Source organism: Patagioenas fasciata, chromosome 2 (genome assembly GCF_037038585.1).
Source record: "Patagioenas fasciata isolate bPatFas1 chromosome 2, bPatFas1.hap1, whole genome shotgun sequence".
Lineage (NCBI taxonomy): Eukaryota > Metazoa > Chordata > Aves > Columbiformes > Columbidae > Patagioenas > Patagioenas fasciata.
The window spans coordinates 84,202,913-84,226,479 of record NC_092521.1 but is presented as its reverse complement, the minus strand read 5'-3'; the positions used below and the strand labels follow the sequence as shown (position 1 = coordinate 84,226,479).

Sequence of the window (23,567 nt, the reverse complement as noted above, 5' to 3'; positions counted from 1 at the left end):
CCACGGTCATCAGCAGTCTGGGACGCTGGCAATAAGTCGGTGGGAATGACAAACAACAAGTGCCCTCTGCACCCCGCTGCGCTAGCTGCCACACCCGCTGCGCTAGCTAGTTGCTCCTCTCTGCACCTGGTGGGCAGCAAATAGTCGCTGCCCTCCCAAAGGTTTTTTCAAGGCAAGGGGAGGAGGTGTGGTCGCCGTCACCGTGGGAACGCCCCCCGCCACGTCAGCCGCTCTCTCGCAACGGCTACCGGGGCTTCGGGGGGATCGAGACAGCCGGGAGTCACGCTGTCCCTGTACGTTTCCCTCTGGGCTTTCTAATCTCGGCTAAACCTCGTAGTCGACTGATCCTCGCCGGCTCTGGCTCTCGCTGCGCTGGCTCCGATCAGCTGTAGAAAAGCTGTTACAGCTGTACCACATATCTTACTGTTTCCAGGTCAGCTTTCAGCTCCTGCGCATTGCCAAGGCACCGTGCATGTTTGCTCTGAACTTTTGGGCTCATCCTTCTATTCTGCCAGGATTGATTACAAGGTTTACTGTTACAACACTGGGTCTAGTGACCAGGGCACTTCGCTGCATCCCTAGTGACTTAGAGAAAGAAAAATCAAACACCCGATGAGAAAAGGAAAAAAAAAAAAAAAAAGAGAACATGAGAAAAATAACTCAGGTTTGTTGTTCAAGAGAAGTAATTAATCCATGTGCACAGAAAACAACAATAAATCCTACCATGATCAAGAGTACTGGAATAAGCGTAGTTGGTTTACAGACAAAAATCAAGAAAAATCATCTATCCCTTCTTTAAAATCCTCCTCTATTCAAAACCCTTTCAAAGCACCTTGTTAAAATAATCTTCTCACATAGTCATACATGAATGTGGGTTTCTTCCTCCTTTGCCCACAGTTTTAAAGTAGAGAATTACAACTTTTTTTTCCCTTTTTCTTCTCCTCTGCTTTTGCCTGTGGCTGGCGGAATTCAAGTCATATATATGTATATTATGCGTAAATATATATATGTGTGTGTATATATATGTATACATACACACATATATATGTGTGTATATATATATATAAAACACCTGAAGGAAAGGTAGAAAAATAAATCTAAGAACATGCACATCCAAAAGGGTTCCTTTTTCTGATAAAAGCCTTGGAAGGTAAGGAAAATTAAACCAAGCTGTAAGCCAAGCTGTAAGCCAAGCTGGACATAAAAGCTAAGAGTCATTTGAGGAAAAGGTCATGAGTTCTTTAAAAATAAAACATAATTAATAGAAATTCTATAGAATATATAATGCTCTGATCCATACTTGTAAAGTGTGTTGCCCTGTACTCAGTGAGAAATAGGGTTAGAATTATGCATCTGGTCTTTTCAGGACTTTTAGACAAATGTAAAATGTATTTCACACAAACACATGAGACATTTCCCCTCATTTTCCCTGTTCTTGCCCAAAAGAAAACATTGGACTGCAACTATATAATCTGTGTAACATATTTTTCACACTGGGAGAGCAGTTCTCTGTAGGCAGATCTGTAAAAGGACAGAGGTCAGATGGCTAGTTTAGGAGCTGTATGCTCAGTGTGTATCTCACTATAAAACAGGCCTTTTAATTATTTACAGTCTAGAGCAGAATTTCATGGATATGCCTATTATTACAGCATTCACTGCTGAGCTCAAGCTCCTTCACTTAAAGGGATTCAAATTCAAACTCTGAATAGTAAATCAAGTAGCCCTTAAATGTCCACATTGTTAGCCGAAGTACTATGTTTTGTCTTCTTAAATATACATCACAGTATCACAGTCTCTACTATGTTCGTTTCCATTATCATCTCTTATTCACTACCAGAAAGCTGACAAGTGCCTTCAGTCAATCCATGATGTTAATTTTCATCATCCAACAGTTTTGCTTTAAAAAGAAATATCAGTAAATATCTGCAAAACTATCCCAATTATTCTATTTCATAGAGGTCTTTAAAATGTTCCTAAGGTATAACACCAGTTCATATGTATTTTTCTTATTTTTTTACAAACTTACGCCCGCTCATTTTTTTCCATCCAGGTCTGTCCACTGCCTCCTTTCTTAGCTGCTTTGAGGCAGAGACCACCTTTCTGTTCAATATTTAAACAGATTCCTGCAAAATCTACTTGGCTGTGATTAGAGCTCTTAAAAATACAGCACTACATGCTCCATCAGCAATAAATAAATGCAGCATTGATTCCTTTCACTAAACTGAACAATGTGTTCTTAAAATCAGAGGTCATCTTATTTTGCTGATTCACTACAGGTAATCTAGTCAGCAAGATTCGAATGAACATTTTCTGACTCTTGCACTGCTTTTCTGAACGTCACCTTCAGTGTCTTTTTATATACAATCGCTTTGTTAGAGGTAGGATTACTTTAGCTCTTACGCATATTTATAATGGTCCTCCATTATTTTAAACAGTACATCAAGGTTGACAAACTCTGTTACAATAGCAATCCCAGTAAAATCAGTGGAATGTGCACCTGATTTAGAACTTTTCCAAGCACTGAGTACTTGCTGACTCCATTCATGCCATGTATTGTAAATGTTTATTGCCTCATTACTTGGAGCTATAATAAAGAAGCTCAGTTCCACCATATTAAAAAAAAATTAAAAAAAATTCAATCCCCCTGAGATTGACTTTAATTCATTTATTATCTTAACATAAAAAAAAAAAATGTTTATGGGTCTTTTTCTCTTACTTTACATAATATTGGTATTTATTTTATGTTTTTATGGCTAGAAACTCACTAATTATATTTCATTTAAAGGGAAAGGTCTCGTGTGAATACATGAATTGGGGATTTAAGAAAAATCTAAATATATCCACTCACAGGACTGTACAAGTATAGTGTCATGCTTTTATACATTTCATAAGGAAAAAAAAAAGCACACAACTTTTTTTTCTTCCATAGAAGGTCTACTACCAATTGCTGAATTAGACTAGTTGTTTTAATTTAATTTGAAGAAGAAAGACAATCCAAAAGAAAAGCTTTGCCTACATACAGAAAATTAACATGCCTTTTTTATGGGTTGATTGCATTTTGGTGTTTTTCAAGTGATGACTCAGGTTTTGCTTTTGTTTATCCATCCACCATTCCCTTCTAGTTAGCTTATTTTATTTTTTAATGCAACACATTAATGAAGTAGCATATTTTGTTAGCCAGATCTTGATTTCTCCCCTTTCTCTTCCTCTCCTTCTCACAATTAAAAAGCAACCACATCCCCAGAGCATCACTATCTATTGAAACTGAAAGCTTTTTCAGTATTTTGGAAGCAGGAGACTGCAAAGTTTGAATGAGGTACTCCATTGGCAAGCTTTCAAATTTATTTGCAGATCAGGACCTCTTTTGTAAAAGTCTCCCCAGGAGGAAGGCAGTTAGACACCTGCCAGTAGCCTGCAGTGGCACCATCCCACTGTGATGTTAATGAGATGAATGAGAGCCCTACGGAGAGCTGCAATAATTACAGGGTGAAGAGCTTGTCTTTTCCTGGCCCTCCTCTCTGGGCTGCCTGTTCTGTAAAAGCAGGGTCTTTTGTAATACTAATTGCAAATGTTAATTAAACATTTCTTTGGAATTTTGCCCTCCATTAATAGGTCAGATAAACAGGGAAAAGCAATGACAAGCACGAGTCATTATCAGTCTCATGAGAAAAATACCATTTATTTCCTCCCTTCCTTTGGTCCCTCCAAAGACATACATAACTTCTGGTTTGGATTTGATTTATTAAACAGACACTAAAACCACTGAAGTATAGCTTTTCTGCACAGAAATAAAATAGAATTTCTTACAATAATGGAGTCAAACCTAGTTCTAAGGCCCATTCCACCACCGTTCGTTCTGGTCTAATGTTGACTTGACCTCGAATTTTAAGCATAATCATTAAACTGTCTCTACAGCTACATGAAACCCCTTCCAAACACAGATTTAAGGAAACATTCATGACAACTCTTGATGACAACATGGAATCTATCTTGACTGCTTGGTCTAACATGAGCAGCACACAACATATCACTAATCCCATTTCTAATCCAGCCCCTAGAATTATAGAAGTGACCCCTGCTCAGATCAGAATTTAGCTCAAGGGCTTGGCAGACATCACCACAAAAAACTCTACCCCTTGGCACAACAACCTTTCACAGCCACATGGTCCCATTCAGGCTCACATGAAGCAGTAATTTATTACATCAGCAATAAAATCTATTTCAGTTAAATAACTTCAAAAGGAGAACCAATGCACTCCAACAAAGCTGATATGAATGAACCTCCCTGCAAACTCTAGCAAGGTAGACACAGGGTTTTACTCTGCAGATTCATTTCTAGTGTGCCATGCCACTTGTGTATGCAGACATATCCTTTCTCTGATCTAATACTATTACCCTAAGATAAGAATTTCTGATTTTTTCACTTTGTCAGATAACCAGAAGTTAGGTTCTTTTCCTGTTTTGACAGGGAAAGGGTACTGACACAAAACTGAAGAATCCATTATTTTCCCGTATAGCTCTATTGATTGGACAGCAGCACATCACAAGAGAAATATTGGCAGGACAAAGGCCATACTATGGTCTGAGTGAATATCGGAAACTTCTGAAGAATTATGACTTAAAGGCATCTCTTATTTGTTCTACTAGCAACCATGGCATAGTTGGCTATAGCCACCAGACTTCATTCTTACTCACACCTTCCTGCATGCTATGGACGTGAAAATCAGTCTGGTGTACGAATCACCTGAACACATAAACACTTGCACCATTACAGTGCTGGATGAACATACTTAGGGTTATACACAAAAGCTGACCTAGGATTCGTAGAATTGACCAGAGAATCCTTCCTCAGACAGAGAGGCTTGAATAAGTTGTTACCGTTCCAGCTCTGACTGCTTTTATTTCACAAAGCAGAAAACATGACTGGGTAGATCCCTGAGTCCTCCCACCATTTCCAAAATGCCCCACTATGCATCGTAAGCCTAGTTCTCTCCTCAGCAGCCTTCTATCACCCTCTACTTATGCAAAAAGAAAAAAACAAAGTCTGTGTCTTGCTAAGCCCATGCTATTTAAAACAGTTGTTCTGCACTGCTACAGTCTTTGTGAAAACACACTCTCGTGTTTTGTTGAGGCTAGTCCAGGTGTACATTGTCAGCTCCAGTGGTAGAAATGCAAGGAAACTATCCAGTCCAACACTGAAAATACTATGATGATCATCAAGACTCTGCTCAGAACCTTCTACTCTGCTGAAGTTCACAAAAAGTAGCAAAGTATGTTTTACATCTCTGGTGGTTCATTTAGCCTTGTTTATCACACCCACCACTTCAACTGTGTTTGCAATTGTTCTGCAATGATTGTCAGGATATTAAAATAGGCTTGCAGCTAAGGAACAATATGAACTTTAAACAGAAATGTCACAAATAAGAGCATGTGCAACACCACTGAAGAGATGACTTCGACTATCCAGTCCAACCTCTTAACACAAGCCATAGATTTTTAGTACAGAAATGTGTACATCAACCCACAACATCTGAATTAGAATATATATTTTTCGGAGGACATTAATTTTTTATATACACACTTCAATTGATATAGTATTAGAAGTATCCTTTGGTAAGTGGCTTTAGTGAATAAATATGCCAAGAATTAAATTTTTTTAAATCTAAATTAATTTGGTTTCCATCTCTGGACACTTGACCTCATTTTACCTTCTTCTTTTAGGATTAAAGTATTATGGTTTTCTTCACATAGGTATTTTCAGATCACTATCCAATGACCTTATCTTTGATAGGCTAGGTAGACTGATTTTCTTAAAATCCCACACTGGAAGATCATGGTTTTCTTTAGAAGATAAAAGATTTTGCTTCATAGAACTCTCAAACATCATGAAACAGCTAGGTAGAGTTTCACAGAAAAAGCATGTCACTTCCATCTTTGTTTTTAAACCACACTATAAAAATTACTCCTAAAATAGCAGGAGGTTAAACCTCCAAAGCACTCTCCCAAACTGAATTGTCCTATGATCCTATAATTTCTCAATTCTTCAAGACAGTGAACAAAGCAGAAAGTGAGTTGTGGACTGTGGTAATGTTGAGATGGTGCTGGTGACTTTCTTGCAGACAACAGAGGTGGGGCCCTATAGCCAGGGTTGTCCCTAGAGTGTGGTTGGGTTCCAGAGGTTGGGTGTTGGGAGTTGTTTGTTTGTACACCTAGGGTGCTGTTGCTGCAGTTGTGTTTAGAGCAGGTATGAATTCTGTGGCTAGTGGTTTGGAGGTTAGGGGGGTACTGGTGGGTACTTTTGTTCTAGAGTGGGTTCTAGTTTGCTTGTTGATTCTAGAGTGAGTTCCCAGCCTAGCACAGGGTTCTGGCAGGGCAGCATTGAGGGTTGAGGCAGGGGGAGGTCCTAGAATCTAGTTCACAGGGTACTCCTGGTTTGGCATCATAACGAGCATTTGTGGGACTTGCTAATGACAGCAGGCTCCCTGTGTTGTTTTGCTTCCTAGTTTTGTGGTTTGTTTCTTTTTCCTGCATGCTTTTCTTTCTTATTTGTGGGTTTTTGTTTTGGTTTTGTGTTTTGTTGGTTTTTTGTTTGGTTTTTTTTTGTTTGTTTGGGGATTTTTTTGTTTTTTTTTTCAGTTGTAGGCCCATAGGATTGAGATCCTTAGCATCCCATCAAGAGCAGCTCTAACCAGGTTTCTAGCATGCTGACTTGTGCTGCCTCGCTCTGTGGCCATTCTTTTCTCTAGAGACAAAATTGGAAACTAGACACATGGCAAGCTCCTGCTTGCCTCTGGACTTCATGGCAACTGCTTGTCATGCTCCTGGTCCCATGATTCTTGCCAGCCTGGCCAAGAGTCTTGTCCAACACTTGTACAATTGCCTTTGGTATCCATTCATGCACCCAGAAGCAGTTCAGCCAGGGCACGTGTGCCCACACAGCTCAGAAAGTGCTCCACAATTCTCAAGGACACTCCAGTACTTCCACTCACACTTGCCAACAGCATGCTAGCCCAAAAGCTGAAGAAGGTACAACTGAACGTCACTGTCAAGACCGAAATCTGCTGCATTATGTATCTGCTCACTCCTCGTGCACAAGAATGTCACAATGGACATTGCTGTGCCTGGCAGAGCCTTTCTGCAACCTTGCCTGAAGTTCCAGGGATCAAAAGGTGTTGAGATGACCTGCTTTCCTTATTGCTGGACACCAGTGAGAAGTCTGGGATCACTAGAGGTAGTTGAAGTGCTGTAAGGAGTTGACTGGGCTGACATTGCTGCTTTTGTACTTGTAGTTTAGCTCCAGCTCCAACCCCCAGCCAGCAACTACTAATAAACCCATGTGCTGCATGCTCACCCCTGCCTCACCACAGAGATTGTGCTGTGATGATCAAGATGTGTCACTACTGCTAGGATATATCCAGGAGCTCTTCATGGTCATGGCTGGACAAAAGCTACTTAAAGGACAGGGGTGAAGAAGGTAAATATAGGTTTTGGATATAACTCTTCTCAAAGAAAAGGACATGCGGTTTGGATCCTAGTTTTATGTCTATATGGCACACAAGTGTGTGTGGTGGGGTTTCTTTCATATTTATTTATTTATTTATTTATTTATTTATTTATTTATTTATTTATAGAAGATAGATGTGGTTTAATACCAATAAAATCTGATTTCTGTTCTAACAGTTTCTTTAGTTTGTTATATTTTCACACCAATGCAGCATTAATATTTTACAGAAGTTGAGTCTTTCTAATTATGAACATGTACCCTGGAAGAAAAAAAATACTGTTATTCAGTGAAAGCACATGAACTTTGGAATGCATCTAACATTTTTATGTCCTGGTGCATGCTGCTGTGTTACAGTTGATTACTCTGTGGCTTACACTGTGAATTCACACACTTTGCAGTGCACACCATGAGGAAAGTTATGTGACTCCATGTAAGCATGGGATTAAGTGACTGAGAGAAAAGAAAGAAACATTGCAAATAGTTTGGAGGGCTAATAGAAAATATTCCAATTCCTTAATTTGGTTTAAATCCTAACTCTAGTAAAAATATGAATGAAGGTCAAAAAAAAGCGCTATTCTACTTTCTGGTCCTAAATTTGTGCTGTGTCATGTGTTTGAAACTCAGAGTGCACCACTGACTTTGTGGAGAGTGAAAAATTCTGAATGCACTTAGCTGACTAATAAGACATTAGTGTGTTTGCAGCACAAGTCTTATGAGGAATGGCTGAGGGAACTAGGTCTGTTTAGCATGGAGAAAAGGAGTCTAAGGACAGACCTTATCATTCTCTACAACTATTATAACTCAAAGGAGTCTGTAGCATGGACGGTGTTGGTCTCTTCTCCCAAGTAGAAAGTGATAGAATGAAAGAAGATGGCCTCAAGTTGTGGCAGGGGAGGTCCAGACTGGATATTAGGAAAAAAATTCTTCACAGAAAGGGTTGTCAGGCATTGGAACAGGCTTCCCAGGGAAGTGGTGGAGTCACCATCCCTGGAGGTGTTTAAAAGATGTATAGATGAGATTCTTAGGGACCTGGTTTAGTGACAGTGTTAGGTTATGGCTGGACTCTATGATCTTGAGTGTTTCTTCCAGCTGAAATGATTCTCAGTTTCTATGATAATCAGCATGTTTAAATAGAAGATGCTCCAAAGACTTCAATAGTACTCTATCATGTTACAGCAGCTAAGGCTCTAGTTCCAAGAGCAATCAAAAAAAAAAAAAAAGTTACAATTACAGTAACTAATCTTCTGAAGGACATGTTATAAAGATTATAGGAGACATACTAATTGCCCTACACAATACAGCAGGTCCCATCTTTCTGTAGAAAACATTTCAGTCTCTATAAAAAGCTAAATGTTTCAGAAGTAGTTCTACAGACCAGTTATTTAGCTTCATTTCCATTGCATTTTGCAAGACACCATATTAACCGTGTGCTAAATGCAATGCATGGCAATTTCTTTCATTGCCTCTTGGAAGACACCACAATAACTGTGTGCTAAATGTATGGCAATTTCCTGGGAAACCACTTTTCACTGGACAAGACTTTAATCACACCAGGGGATGTACCGTGGAATTGCAGCAAAGCTATGTCCATGCCACTGTGGACATTGCATTTAGCAAATACAACATCAGCTGCTTTAACCTAACTCATCTGTCTTGCAAATCAGTCCCACAAGGCTGTGTTATATTCACACTAACCTTAACTTCTGTCGGTATCATTCTAAGGAGTCTTAACTTTTGAAATTAATAAATTATTACATTGGATTACTGTTTTGAATGCAGGTCTTTGGATCAGGTGCAGTTTAAGCAAGTCTGCATCAGCGATACTGTGTGGATCAGTATGCACTTAAGAAGTGAACCTCTCAATCCTTCCTTGTTTATTTGGGTTTGCTTTGCAGGACAGCCTCAGAGCAAGTGACCTGTATCACTTCTGGATGAAATTAAGCCAGGAGACATAATGCAGAGCTGGTGTGAAGGAACCTCCTCGCAAACACTTAGAGGGTGGCCACAGGGTTTTGGTCTGCAGATTCACTTGCTAACATGAACTTATCCTTTCTCTAATTTAATCTTACTTTGATCACTCTCATCTGTCAAAATAAACTAAGAGAATCACTTTGGAGCTTTGTTTGTAACTGCTTTCTATAGTTTTCCTTTTCCAGCATGGTTATAAGGTAATTTGAATGTATTCAGCCTAGTGTGTACATGCACGTGTGCCTTTGGGTATAGAAACCTGAAGAAGCAAGAATTGTTGCTTAAAGAAGCAAATACTTCACATATTTGCTGAGTTTTTCATAGGTGTTTTTACTGTGTCTATTACTGTGAACACATGGTTTATTCTGTCAACGTTCTGTGGTTAACTCTCCCTATACAGCTGTTGGCATGATAAACTATAATGACTGTATAATAAAGTTAAAAGCCCAACATAGATGCAGAAAAGCAAGGAGTTTTGAAGGCAAGACTTGCTTTTCACCCCTCATCCTTCCTTGTATTGGAACTTTATGAAACAGCTACGTACTAGTTTCGTCAGGCACAAATACAGAAAAAAGCATGACAGGGATATAAACAGTGAAGATTGTGTGTGTTCTGACAGGTTCCCATATTTCCTCAGAACTGACATATTTTCTGTCATTTTGCAATTTCCCGAACATTTGTGTTGGAGTTTTGCCCTTTATCTCAATGATAACTGTACCATTTTGTACTGAGTCAGGGCTGAAATAATTTGATACATTTTGGAAAAAAAAAAAAATCTAGTTGACAGTTTACACTATTGAAGAACAAGTTAATAAAAGAAGGATGTCAGACCATGTACCACCACTTAATACTGAGTTGCAATGCCTGTGACATAAATGCCATGAAAAAGCTGTGGGTTTTTGGTTGTTTGTTTTGGGGGTTGCGTGGTTTTTTTGGTTGGTTGCTTGGTTTTCTTGTTTTGTCTTTTTTGCTGTTTGGTTGGTTGGTTTCTTTTCAGCTATAGAAACACCAATCGTATGAAGTTTATCAAGGGTAATGCCAGATTTTACACCTAGAACACAGCAACCCTGGCAGGTATGTACAGACTGAGTAACAAGAGGCTGGAGAGCAGCCCTGTGGAAAGGGACCTTGGTGGTTCTGGTCAATGGCAAGTTGAACATGAACCAACAGTGTGCCCTGGCAGCCAAGAGGGTCAACCATGTCCTGGGGTGCATCAAGCACAGCAATACCAGCTGGTCAAGGGGGGTGATTGTCCCACTCTACTCTGCACTGGTGTGGCCTCACCCGGAGCATTGTGTGCAGTTCTGGGTGCCATAGTATAAAAAAGAATATAGAGCCACTGGAGAATGCTCAGGAGAGGTCTATGGAGTTGGTGGAGGGTTTGGAGGCAAAGCCATACAAGAAGCAGCCAAAGTCACTTGCTTTGTTCAACCTGGAGAAGACTGAGGGGAGACCGCATTGTGGCCTACAGCTTCCTCACAAGGGAAGGAGGAGGGGTAGGCACTGTTCTCCCTAGTGATCAATAGGAGAACCCAAGGGTATGGCAAGAAGATGTGCCAAGGGAGGTTTAGGTTGGACATTAAGAAAAGTTTCTTCACCCAGAGGATGGTGGAGCACTGGAACAAGCTCCCCAGGAAGGTAGTCATGGCCCCAACCCTGACAGTATTCAAGAAGAGACTAGACAATACCCTCAGACACATGGTGTGAACTGTGGAGTTGTCATATGCAGGGACAGGAGTTGTACTCGATGAACCTTGTAGGTCTCTTCCAATTCAGGACATTCTATGATTCTATACTTTAAAGTAAGTCTCATTTACGGATTTTGCATTCCTCTACCACCTACAGAGCTAATGTTCTGGATTTGTGTCACATTATGCTAAACATAGGCTTACTTATTGATTATTGACATAATAAAGAAGATTTGGATGCTGGGATTTACCGGTGAGCACTCCTGAAATCATGACCTTACAGACTGATCTTTAGTAACTAGCTTTATATTTCTGCGACCTAGCAAACTTTCTGCATTTTTGAAAAGTAACAAGCAAAATGCCAGCTGAAATCTAACAGCTCTGCAGATGCTCAAAGTTTCCCAAAATCAGCTTCAAATTACACTATTTATATTGAGTTAGGATCTTGGTGTCTGGTCTTCTTTTATGTAACTTTCCAGCTCACCTCTGCAGCCTGATTCCCCATCATATAACTTTCTTGGCGAAAGCAAAAGACATTAATGTTCTTTCTGCCTTTTTTACTAGATCTGTTGCTGTTGGACAAGATTCTTCTGACCTATGATGAAAAGATTCCAAATTGCTGGAAGGGAATTTGACTGAAAGGTTGTCACTAAGTGCTCATGCAATGCTTTGAAATTTTGCCAAAATTAGACAGTGGTTAGATGAACAAAAGAAAGTCTAAATACCAGGATGTGGTGGGATTTCAATTCCCTACAAGATCCTATATATAAATTATTCTGTATTGTATTCAAGTTGTTCGTAGACCTTGATGCAAAACTAATTTTTTCTTCTGCTGAAATAATAGAGAATATTCTGCTTTTACCGCAATAACGTAGAAATCTAGAATCAGTTACTTGGAAACATCATTTCTAGAACAGTCCATAAATCTTTCAGTAAGTGTTTTAATGGGAAGAAGTTGATTCACTGAAAATATAAGGTCACAGAATTCTTTGGGGGGTGAGGTTTTTTCAACTTAAATCTCTGAAAACTTCCAAAATTCAAAGTTTTGTTTCTACATTTTGAGGTAAATAATTTGAATTCTTTTAGAACAAATGTGTTTTCCATACTGCAAGATAAATGAGGGGAAAAGAAACTGATATTACTGTTACTTCTGTATGGGAAATTAAAGCTATGAAGATACGCCAACCTGAATGACCATGCTTAATTACTTCATGTAATGTCAGAATAATTCAGAATTTCCTATGCTTAATATTAATCCAGTCCATGAAATTCTGATCTGAGTTGAAAGAACAAAGAATTGCTTCAGTTCATCCAGATATTCAAAGGAAATCCACCTAGAACAGGGCTACAATAACAATACGTCTTCAATATATATCTCTCTATATAAGTATATATATATATATATAGGAATATATATAAAAATATATATATATCTTCAGGAGTGCTGTGCAAAGCTCTTATCACAGCTAAGCAATACTTTCAGTTGCTGCAGTGAGAAAATTTGCCCTAAATTTATCTTTTCACACAATATTTGGGAAAGAAGCTGAAAGCCTTTGTTCTCAGGGAAATGTAAGAACTGCAATTACACCAAGCCCCTTATGGAATATCCTGGTGGGAAGAGGGCCCTTGTGCAACATTCTTTTCCGCAAATCCAAAAAAAAGGTGGGTTTAATAAGTTTCAGAATGGGGATGCTGAATTCCCCTGCTATTTCAGCAGAACAAATCAGGATGCATACTTCTATCCTGTGTATCAGGATGAAAGAGATCAGTGCTGGAGACAGCAGAAGAATAAAATAAACTCTCTGCAGTGAGAAAAAATGAGATGGGGAAACTCCAGAGTCTGCTGAAGACAATTCAGTGTTCTGTTCTTTTTGTCAGAACATTAATTTTCCCAGAGTCAGATATACTTGATTATTTTTATTTTTAAGATAAGATAAAAACAAACAAATAAAACAAAACAAAGCAAACAAAAAACCACAAACAAACAAAAACCACACAGGAGGTTGTGTTTGCAGAACCAACACAGTAACATGTGTCAACACTGACAAACACCCTCAAAACACTGCAGGGCAAGTGAAATACAGCACTGATAAACGGCTGATATCAGAGATACTAAATTCAATGCAAAAGGAAAAATACTCTTTGAAAGGATATTGTGTAGGATGGATTAGCAGATAGACCTGATTATTCTTAAGTGGTAGAAGTTCCTCCTACGACAACGTGCATATGGCTGATAGATACTTAAAGGGTCTGTCTAGCAGTAAGAGGGTAGATTTCGAAATACTTTGGGACACTCATGGTCTCAGCTGGAGGCACTTTATGTCAGCAAGTGGAGTTATGTTCATTTTTAGACAAATACTAAAGCTGTTTAAAACTTCAAACCTGTATCCACTTGCCAGTGTTCTCCCATATCATTTTCCACTTCTTCATGTTATTCTTCTAACTGTTGAAACAGTAATACATTTACATTGAGTTAATTTCCAAATAAAATTCTGATTGCAAATGACAGCAAGAGATTTAATTGCAACATACATGTCAGCAAGGAGAAAAATAAGATGAAAATGATATTACAGGTTGCACATGATATTACTCGTAAAGGCAGACAACAGATAAGCAGAAATTATCCAGCTAAACAGGAAACTGTAGCAACTGAAAATAAATGGGTAATAGAGATAAAGGAGTTGAAGAAATTCATGGCAGAAAAGAAGTGAGGGTGTTTAAAAGGGCTTTTATATACATATACATATACATATATATATATACACTATATATACTTATGTCAGTGTTCAGCCATATTTACTGGAGCTTTAATGTTGCTGGGACATTAGTCATGTTTATTTCATTTCTGAACATTCATAACTTAAATTCCTGAACTCCACCAGCAGACTTTTGATTTTCTACAGAGACCCAACTTATCAAACAGCAACGGGTTTCTGCCTCCTTGCCACCAGCCCTAAGTGACTCCTGTTGGATAACCAGTAGACAAAATACGCATTTATAATGCAGCCTTCAAGGGACTCATAACTTGAACCTCCGTGCATCCCAGAGAGGGGAGTGATCTGGCAGCATGTGATTTCACAGTGCTCAAAGGACATAAACCTCCATCCAGCACTCGCAGTGCTGAGTCACACAGTTCCTCTGCTTGGCATTGGCTGCACTAGACGCTCAAGACAGAGCTACTTGCTGGCAGGTTCATTTCAGCAGGCACAGAGATCTCCGCTAATCATTTCTAAGCCAGAACAGGCCACATCATTTAGAAGAACAAACTATCTTGATATTTTTCATCACAGAACTTGAATGCAGGGTTGTGGGTAGGAAACGAAACCAGCAAACTACTATGCAGGCCTGTACTAAGAGGCCAATACATGATAAGTGAGGTCAACTGAGATTTATGACTAGGCTCTGCTGCTCTTCAGATTTTGAAGACCTGAGTAGAAAACAATAAACTCTATTTCCAGAGTAAAAATGCATTTGACATCATTGCAAGGCATGAGAAAGTAGTTTTGTACCAGGCTGGGATAGTCTGATCTCTGTGGCTTCACATTGGTCTTCAGGTAAAGCCCTGCCATTAAATGTCTGTGTTATGTTTTTCCACAGAGTGAACCAGATTCAACCACTAACAATGAAACAGAGGCCAAACTATAGCCTTTCCCCTTCCTCCTGAATGTACCTCAGTTTGTATCATGTTATGACAGGTACAGTATGTTCCCAAAAGTCCATCTTGTATCTTCAGTGCATCAGCTGTAGAGCAGAGTTGAGCCTGAAATTACTACTACCAGCATAAAAGTGATTGCCTCAACTGGCTCTAATTCTCACTCACTACAAGTCCATACTGACACATCAGGTGGAAATCTGACCTGCCAGGGCCAACACTAAATACATCCTGGGGATAAACAGAGGCTTGTTTCTGTTTTCCTAAGTTACTAATCCATGGTTTCACAACAGCAGTAAATTCTCCCTTACTGGAACAGCCTTGAGTCATAGAATGTATGAGTTGTGAGGGACCCACAAGAATCATTGAGTACAACTCCTGTCCCTGCATATGACAGTCCCGCAGTCCACACTATCTCTGAGGGCATCGTCCAGTCTCTCCTTGAATACTGTCAGTCTTGGGGCCATGACTACCTCCCTGGGGAGCCTGTTCTAGTGCTCCACCACCCTCTAGGTGAAAAACCTTTTCTAATGTCTAGTTTAAACCTCCCCTGGCACATCTTCCTGCCATTCCCTCAAGTTCTGTCATTGACCACTAAAGAGGAGAGTTCAGCACCTGCCCTTCCGCCTCCCGTTGTGAGGAAGATGTAGACTGTGATGAGGTGTCTTCTTAGTCTCCGTTTCTCCAGGCTGAACAAACCAAGTGACTTTAGTCATTCCTCATACAGCTTCCTCTCCAAACCCTTCACCAACTTCGTAGCCCTCTTCTGGACACTCTCTAGTACCTTTACATCTTTTTTATACTATGGCACCCAGAACTGCACACAATGCTCCAGGTGAGGCCACACCAGTGCAGAGTAGACCAGGACAATCACCTCCCTCGCCTGGCAGGCAATGCTGTCCTTGATGCACCCAGGACACGGTTGGCCCTTTTGGCTGCTAGAGCACACTGTTAGCTCATGTTCAACTTGCTCTCAACCAGAACCCCCAGATCCCTCTCCATGGAGCTGTTTTCCAGCCTCTCATCCCCCAGTTTGGATGTACTTGCCAGGGTTGCCATGTCCCAAGTGCAAAATCCAGCACTTGCCCTTGTTGAACTTCATGCAGTTGGTGATTGCCCAGTTCTCCAATTTGTCCAGATCCCTCTGCAGGGCCTCTCTGCCCTAGAGAATGTGAACAGCTCCTCCCAATTTTGTGCCATCAACAAACTTACTAAGTAATCCCTCTAGTCCTGTGTCTAAGTAATTTCTGAAGACATTGAAGAGTGCTAGCCCTAAGATGGACCCCTGCAGAACCCCACTAGTGACTGGTTGCCAGGCCAGCATAACCTCATTTACCAAAACCCTTTGAGGCCAGCCTGACAGCCAATTGCTCACCCACTGTATTGTGTGTTTATCCAGCTGTGTGCTAGACATCTTGTTCAGGAGTATACTGTGAGACACAGTATCAAAGGCTTTACTGAAATCCCAAAATAACACATTGACAGGCTTCCCTTGGTCAACTAGGTGGGTAAACTCATCATAGAACGAAGTTAAGTTTGTCAGGCAAGACTTTCCCCTCATGAACCTGTGCTGGCTGGGATCAACGACTGCATTGTCCTTCAGAGATTTTTCAGTAACTCCCACAACAACCTTCTCCATGATTTTGCCAGGAATAGAAGTGAGACTGACAGGTCTGTAGTTCCCAGGATCATCCCTGTTGTCCTTCTTGTAGATTGGGACGATGTTTGCCAGCTTCCAGTCATCCAGGACCTCTCCAAATTTGCAGGAGCATTGAAAAATCACAGAGAGAGGTCTTGCTATGATGTCATCCAGCACTTTAAGTACCCTTGGTTTAAACCCATCAGGTCCCATTGACTTGTAGGGATTGAGCTGGAGTAGCAAATCCTGTACAAGTTCCAGGATGATTGGGAGATACTGTTCTCACAGCCCAGGTACTTACAAGCAGAGTTAGGAAAGCCCTTTCACACTAGTCTACCAGGCATCCTCCCCAGGAAGCAGGATTAGGGTAATTGACTTGTGTGCTAGTGTTTCTCTAGAAATCACCTTCAATATTGTGCTGCATTATGTCCTTACAGGCGTTTTGATTCACCTGAAAGGGGAAAAAATTATCCAAAATGTGTTTTTCCTGTTTCCTAGTATGTCTACTGGCTGTTCCGTGATACATATCAGAAGCAGTTGTAGTTCTTAATGATGTGGGAATTTTGGGTCATTGGCCTGCTGGTCCCATGGCAGACAGACAGACAGACAAATTCAGAATCTGTTCTCTCCCTTCTCTTTTTTTTTTTTCCTTTCTTCTCTCCCTTCTCCTTTTTTTTTTTTTTTTTTTTTGCTTTCTCTGAACAGCTTGACTGGCAGACTAAAGAATAATCCTGTTCACAGTTAATGTGTGGTAACAGGATTGAGGAAAAAAATTACTTAAGAAGCTTCCATCTGGGTCAGGACATATTGATACCATACTTAAAGATATACACTCTGCACCCTTGTGCAGAGATAAATGTTTCAACTGTAAGCTTTAAAAAACCCATGACACTGCTCCCATGACACGCCTACTGAACTATTATACTAGGTGAAACAATTTCCACCCAAAAGTTTACTTTCTTCGCAGGTTATGAAGTGCTGCAAACAAGTCAAAGAAAATGTTTCCATAGTATATAAAAACAGCTATGCAAAAAAAGAGTTTATTTTCACTGTTTCTGAATGTCCAAAGAAAAAGATAAAGCCACTGCAACAAACAATGCCTGTCACAATGTTAGAAATAGGTGACCACCCTTTTAGGTCATAGCCGTCTCTGACAACCATTGATCCACTCACCTCTTGGGGTCAGGACAACTTTTGTATCCCTTGAAGTCTTTTCTACACTGGATGTCTAAACCTGTTTCATAAATGGATATCAACACCATGGATTTTATCTCTCACCAGTGTCTTCTCTTCCAATAATGACAAGGTGGGTCTTTCTGATAGTGACATCAAGGGAATCCAACAAGTTCAAATCCCACAATCCTCAATTTCCTGTAAAATGCTGGATAAGAGGGATTATTTTCATTACTTTTTATTACAGCCTCAAATATCATTAAAGATAAAAAGCAGTACAAAAACAGTGGCTGCTATGCTGGGTGTTATAAAGCACTTTACCAACCCAGCTTATAAATGGCCTGAGCCAGCTTTTCAGAAGCTTTAGAATCAGTATTGCATGGCTTCCACTATGATACACCCTTATTATGCATTTACTTTGATTACAGTTCCAAAGTCTTAAGATTAAATTCAGTTCTTGCTTGGGTATGTATGTATGTATATGCACAACTCCTAGGATTTGAGTGATGCTGAGCCTGCTTAAATTTGGATCACAGATATTTTTCCAGGAGTTAGTTAAACTGTTGGGGTTTTTTTTGGTAGAGTTACAGAAACACAGGAAAGTCTAGGTAGGGAGAGATATCTGCAGTTCATCTGATCCAAACTTCTGTTGATACCAGGACCTTATATCAGGTTATGCAGGTATCTCTCGATCAGAGTTTCTAACATTTCCAGTAAACAGGATTTTACTACTTCTTCGTGCAACACATCTCATTTGGTTCTCCTGGTTCGGATTTCCCCCCTCCCCTCACACTCAGATGGAGGTTCCCTGAAGCTGTTCGTGCCTGTTGCCTTTGTACTGCTACCACATACTCATGAAGAGAGCACTTCCATCTTATCTATAATTATCTTTTAGAGACTGGAAAACTGAGTAGTGCTCTACAAAACCTTCATTTCTCTAGGTTGATCAAATCAAATTTCTTCATCTTCCCTTCATATATCAAGTTCTCTAATGCTCTAATCATCTTGGTGATACCTCCACTGAACCCTCTTAAATTTTACAATCTCTCCTGAACTAGAGGATCAAAACTGGACACAGTATTCCAGTTGTAGCCTATCAAGTGCCAAGTAACATGAAATAATCACACTCCTTGATTTCCTGGCTGTGCCTTAGCCCAATAAACAGTTGGCTTTCATTGTTGCAAAGCTATACTGCTGGGTCATGTCCAGCTTACTGTCTAACTGAGGCTCTCAGGTCTTTCTCAGCTGCACTACACTCCAACTAGCCAGAGCCCAGTCTGCATTGTTGCTTGGGATTATTTCATACCAGCTGCAGAACTTCACGTTTATCTTTTATAAAACCTTATTGGTCTAGACTTTTAGCCTGTCAAGGTATCCATACAGTGACTTTTCCTTCTCACATTTTACCTTTCCTTCCAGTCTTACATCATCTGCAAGCTTGGCGCAGATGCCTTCTAGCCTTTCATCTAGATTTTTTATGAAAATATTGAATAGTATCAAACCCAGTGTCAGACTCTGAAGAACTCCACACATGGCCAGTTGCAAAATTAATTTGAGCCATTAACCACCAACTTGGAGCTCAGCAGTCTAGCCAGTTCTTGCAACTTGCGGCCCTTGTCTGATCCATGTCTTACCAAGCTGTCAACAAGGATGTTGTGGGAGACCATGCCAAATGCCTTGCTAAATTTAAGGTAGATGATGTCCAGAATACTACTGTCCTTCATCAACCAAGCTGTTTCATAATACAAGACAATAGGGCACAGTTTACCCTTGATAAAACTCTGTTGGCTTTTCCTAGTCACCTTCTTGTCCTTTATGAGCCCAGAAAGAGCTTCTATGAGCACCCATATTTTTTCCCAGGAACTGAAATGAGGCTGACTGGTCTGTCTTTTCATAAATCATATTTTTTGTCTGTTTTGTAGATGGCTGTAATATTTGCTCTTTTCTCATCATCTGTGACTCCCAGAATCTCCAGGACCTTTCTGAAAAGACAGAAAGCTCTGCAAAGATGCCAACAAACTTGATACCATTTCATGTATTCTGTCACATCTTGGACTTGTATATGTCCAGTTTTTACAGAAGGTCCCTAATTTGATCCTGCTGTGTTATTAGTGATTTGCCATTTGCTTTGCTGTTGCTTCCTGACATAGGGACTTGGGGCTAACTTTAGCTAAACCTGCTAGCCTTTTCTGTGTCATTTGGGACCCAGCTTGTCAACCCCATTCAGCAGTAGGCCTGCATCTTCCTCATGCTTCTGGTTGCTACTAACATATGTATAGGAGCCCTCTTTTTTCTCTTGATGTATGCTGAAGGCAGTCTCTGAAAGTCTTCTAACACCCTCCAAATCCTTTGACCTCCAAAGCCGACTCTTCTGGGATCCTTCCTAACAGCTTCATGAGTCATGTTGAAATCTACTCACATAGAGGTCTTTATTCTGCCAATTACCTTCTTCTGACTCTTAAGATGTTAAACTCTACAATTGTATGTTCACTGCAACCCCGGTTGTTGTTGAAAGTCATAATAATAACAGTAGTAATAGATACTATACTTATCTTCAGATCATAGAGGATAATAACAGGATACAGCCCTACATGATAATAATAACTATCTACAGGCCATAGATCTGGATGTAAATTCCTTCTCTGGCTACCTTTGTAAGGCAACTTTAATAGCATTACTATGTAATGAATAAGGTGAACCTCGCCCTTCTTTCTACAAGCTCAGTAGGAGCCTCTGTTTAAAGCTTGGTCTGCAGGAAAACTTGTAACAAGTCTCACAATCAATATGGCTGTGGACAACCTACCTTTCCCACACTCTGTATTTTGAGCTACAAAATATATGTCTGCAAAAAAAAAAAATCAAAGAAATGAAATGACACATTTTAAATTATTATGAACTACTTGCAGGGCTGGAAAGTGGAGAAGGGATACTGAGATTTTTCAGAAATTTTTGAGAAAAATCTTGATTTCACTACAGCCAGAAGTAAAACTCTTATGAATCTTTCTAGAGTCAGGATTTTATCTTTTACTCCCTGCACCAGTAATATTACAATGTTCAAAAAGTAGTGTAAATTCTAAAGGCTACATCCTGTCCCATGTTTAAATTTTGTTAAAAGTGAAAAATCCCTTTGAATTCATTTACATTAATTATAAACACAGATAGCGTTTATGATAAACACAGGTTACACTCAAGTTCCCCGTTGAAAGTTCATCTTTCACCTAGGAATGTCTGAATTCCAGTCTTTGAATTGCAAAGATGTTCATCTAGGAAATGTTTTGCTTCCTGCTATATCTCATTTAGCTAACTGGGATTATTGTTAAGAACAATTATTTAGTACAAGGGAACTATGATGACACCAAACTAGCTAAAACAGAGACCTTCATATACTAAAACAATATATTTAGCCAATGTCTTTCGAAATAATCTGCCTTGACTTTAAAAAAAATTCTTGTGAATCTGAAAATTTAAATGTGAACAGCAGGATACTTTAATATATTAAGAACTGGCACTTTTTCATCATTCTCCCTATCACAATTGTTTCCAAAGGTTGGAGTTTAAAGAAAATTGTTCAAGAAGACCTAGAAATTCAACAGTTACTGTGATTTGCAGAATCCTTTGATTGAGTTCTGCAGGTGGAAACTGAGGACTGGTGCCAACCAGAGCCTGTGATTCTAAATGACAAAAATCAGAACTGTGTTTTCTCAGAGTTTATTTCCAGACTAAATGAACTTCTCTCTTTCAGAAGCTGGAAATAATAATAGTTCTAGTCCTAACACTTTCTGTTTCTACTTTTTATCTTGTAATACTACACAGTTTACAGGAACTTTTCAGAATTAAAAGCCTTCTGCAACGGTACCTTCCCTTATGATAGCTTCAGACCTAATATAATAGCTAAAGCCAAAATAAAGGAAAAATCACCTAATTTATTTAGCTACAGTCACTGCTGTTTTATTACAGACAACTCAACCAGTTCCCACATGAATATTAGTAATCTTTCTTGGTATCTTTTCTGAAGTCATATCCCAGAGTCAAGTGAAAACTTTCAGTAGAAATTAAGTGTTAATAACAGAACATGTGTGAATTTTTTAAAAAGCTAAGAATATTTGAAGTAGTGTCAGGATTTTATGATGCTTGGCTCACACTTTTTGAAGCTTAAGATTGGCAATGAACACATTCACACTGCCATAACTTGTACCAAAATTGTTGTCCTCATCCTGTTCTCAACAAAACTCTCAGAGTTAGAAGAATACCTTTCCTGATGCCAATTTTGTTATGAAAATGATTTTCTAGAAACAATCACATAAAACACAAACCAAATGCCTTAACTTCAGACCTGATGGTTCTTAGGGTGTCTTCTTTCAGGTCTCACTGTTCTCAGATTCTAGCTGCACTTAACCTGTGACCAGCTTCAATTTTCCACTTATCAGTAATGATGCAGCTACACCTTTAGACAATAGCATGATCCCTTCTATGTGGTTGGGTACTAAAGACAAACACTGTTTAGCTGTTAAAATGGCCTTTCCATAGTGCACACATTTTTCTCTGCACCTGTTTTCTCAAGACAAAAATAAAAGACTCCTACCTACAATTTCTTCATATTTAATGCAATTTGGTGGAATAGAATGCGGTATAACATCCTGTGCAAACTAGTTCAAAACTTGCTAAACTGTGAGATGAAAAAGACATCATTCTCAGGAATCTGAGCAGGATAAGCCCTTGCTGTGGTCTAATCCCAGCCAGCAACCAAGCACCATGTGGCTGCTTGCTCCTTCTCGACCCTGTGGAATGTGGGAGAGAATCAGAAGAGTAAAAGTTAGAAAACTCACAGGTGGAGATAAAGACAGCTTAATAAATAAAGCAAAAGCCAGTCATGCAAACAAAGCAAAACAAGGGATTCATTAACTGCTGCCCATGGACAGGCAGGTATTCAGCCAACTCCAGGAAAGCTGAGCTCTATCACACACAACCGTTACTTGGGAAGACAAGCGCCATCACTCTGAATGTTCTCCCACTTCCTTTTTCTCCCCACCCCCAAGGTTTATATACAGAGCATAACATTATGGCATGGAATATCTCTTGGGTAAGCTGAGGTCAACTGTCCCAGCTGTGCTTCACCATAGCCCCTTGTGCACTCCTTACCTTCTTGCTGGTAGGCCAGTATGAGAAGCTGAAATGTCCTTGATTGCTTCGCAATGACTAAAACATCAGTGTGTTATCAACATTAGTGTCATAGTAAATCCAAAACACAGCACTATATCAACTACAAGGAAGAAAATTAACTCTATCTCAGCCAAAACCAAGACAGCCTTGAAAAAAGACACCCTAGTAACAGCTTTGTTCTGATGCCATAAATACGTGCATATTTGATCTCTTCTGAATGTACATAGACATGCAAGAAGACAGTGTTCTGGCTTTAGAGTCTTTGGGATTTGCTCTAGAGTTCTTTAATATCATTGATGTAATTAAATTACACAACTAAAATGAGAAGCTTATCTTTCCAATGCTTTTACTAAATTTACATGATGATCCTGAAGTAATAAAGACCTGCTGCATCCCTTTGCTATATTGTTTGCTGTCAAGTAAAAACACAGACAGCAAATCTGTATTATTTTCTCCTTAATGTTCAGACAACACGTGAAAAAAAAATAGCTTTCCAAATGCTGTAAAGATTCAAATTCATCTCCATGAACTTCAGATCTACACATTCCAGAACAGGAAAAAAATTCAAATTCATATGACAAAAAATGTTTTTTCTCATTTTACATTTCCACACAGCACAATTCATCAGACAACCATCATGCAGGATCCTGCCTCTTGAGAGAGCAAGGGACTCAAAACTGAAACAAACTTTCGTGCTGGTATGAAAGCATATCCTGAACTACACATATTAGCAAGATAATACTTTGCACTGATTCCTCATTGAGGAGACTGTAGCACTAAAGC

General features: G+C 39.5%; 1 long non-coding RNA gene across 3 annotated transcripts in view; it reads right to left on the bottom strand.

Annotated features, from left to right (window-relative positions):
• LOC139827396 (uncharacterized) overlaps positions 1-23,567 on the bottom strand; it is a 51,296-nt gene that overhangs the window by 9,613 nt on the left and 18,116 nt on the right. For 2 of the 3 annotated variants that reach the window (XR_011737927.1, XR_011737926.1), the window contains 3 exons: positions 22,207-22,402; positions 17,625-17,832; positions 13,143-13,603 (listed from right to left, as the gene is read on the bottom strand). This is a non-coding gene — a long non-coding RNA (uncharacterized lncRNA). Of the gene's footprint in view, positions 1-13,142; positions 13,604-17,624; positions 17,833-22,206; positions 22,403-23,567 lie in introns of those variants that run through there. The other variant, XR_011737928.1, reaches the window with a different exon arrangement.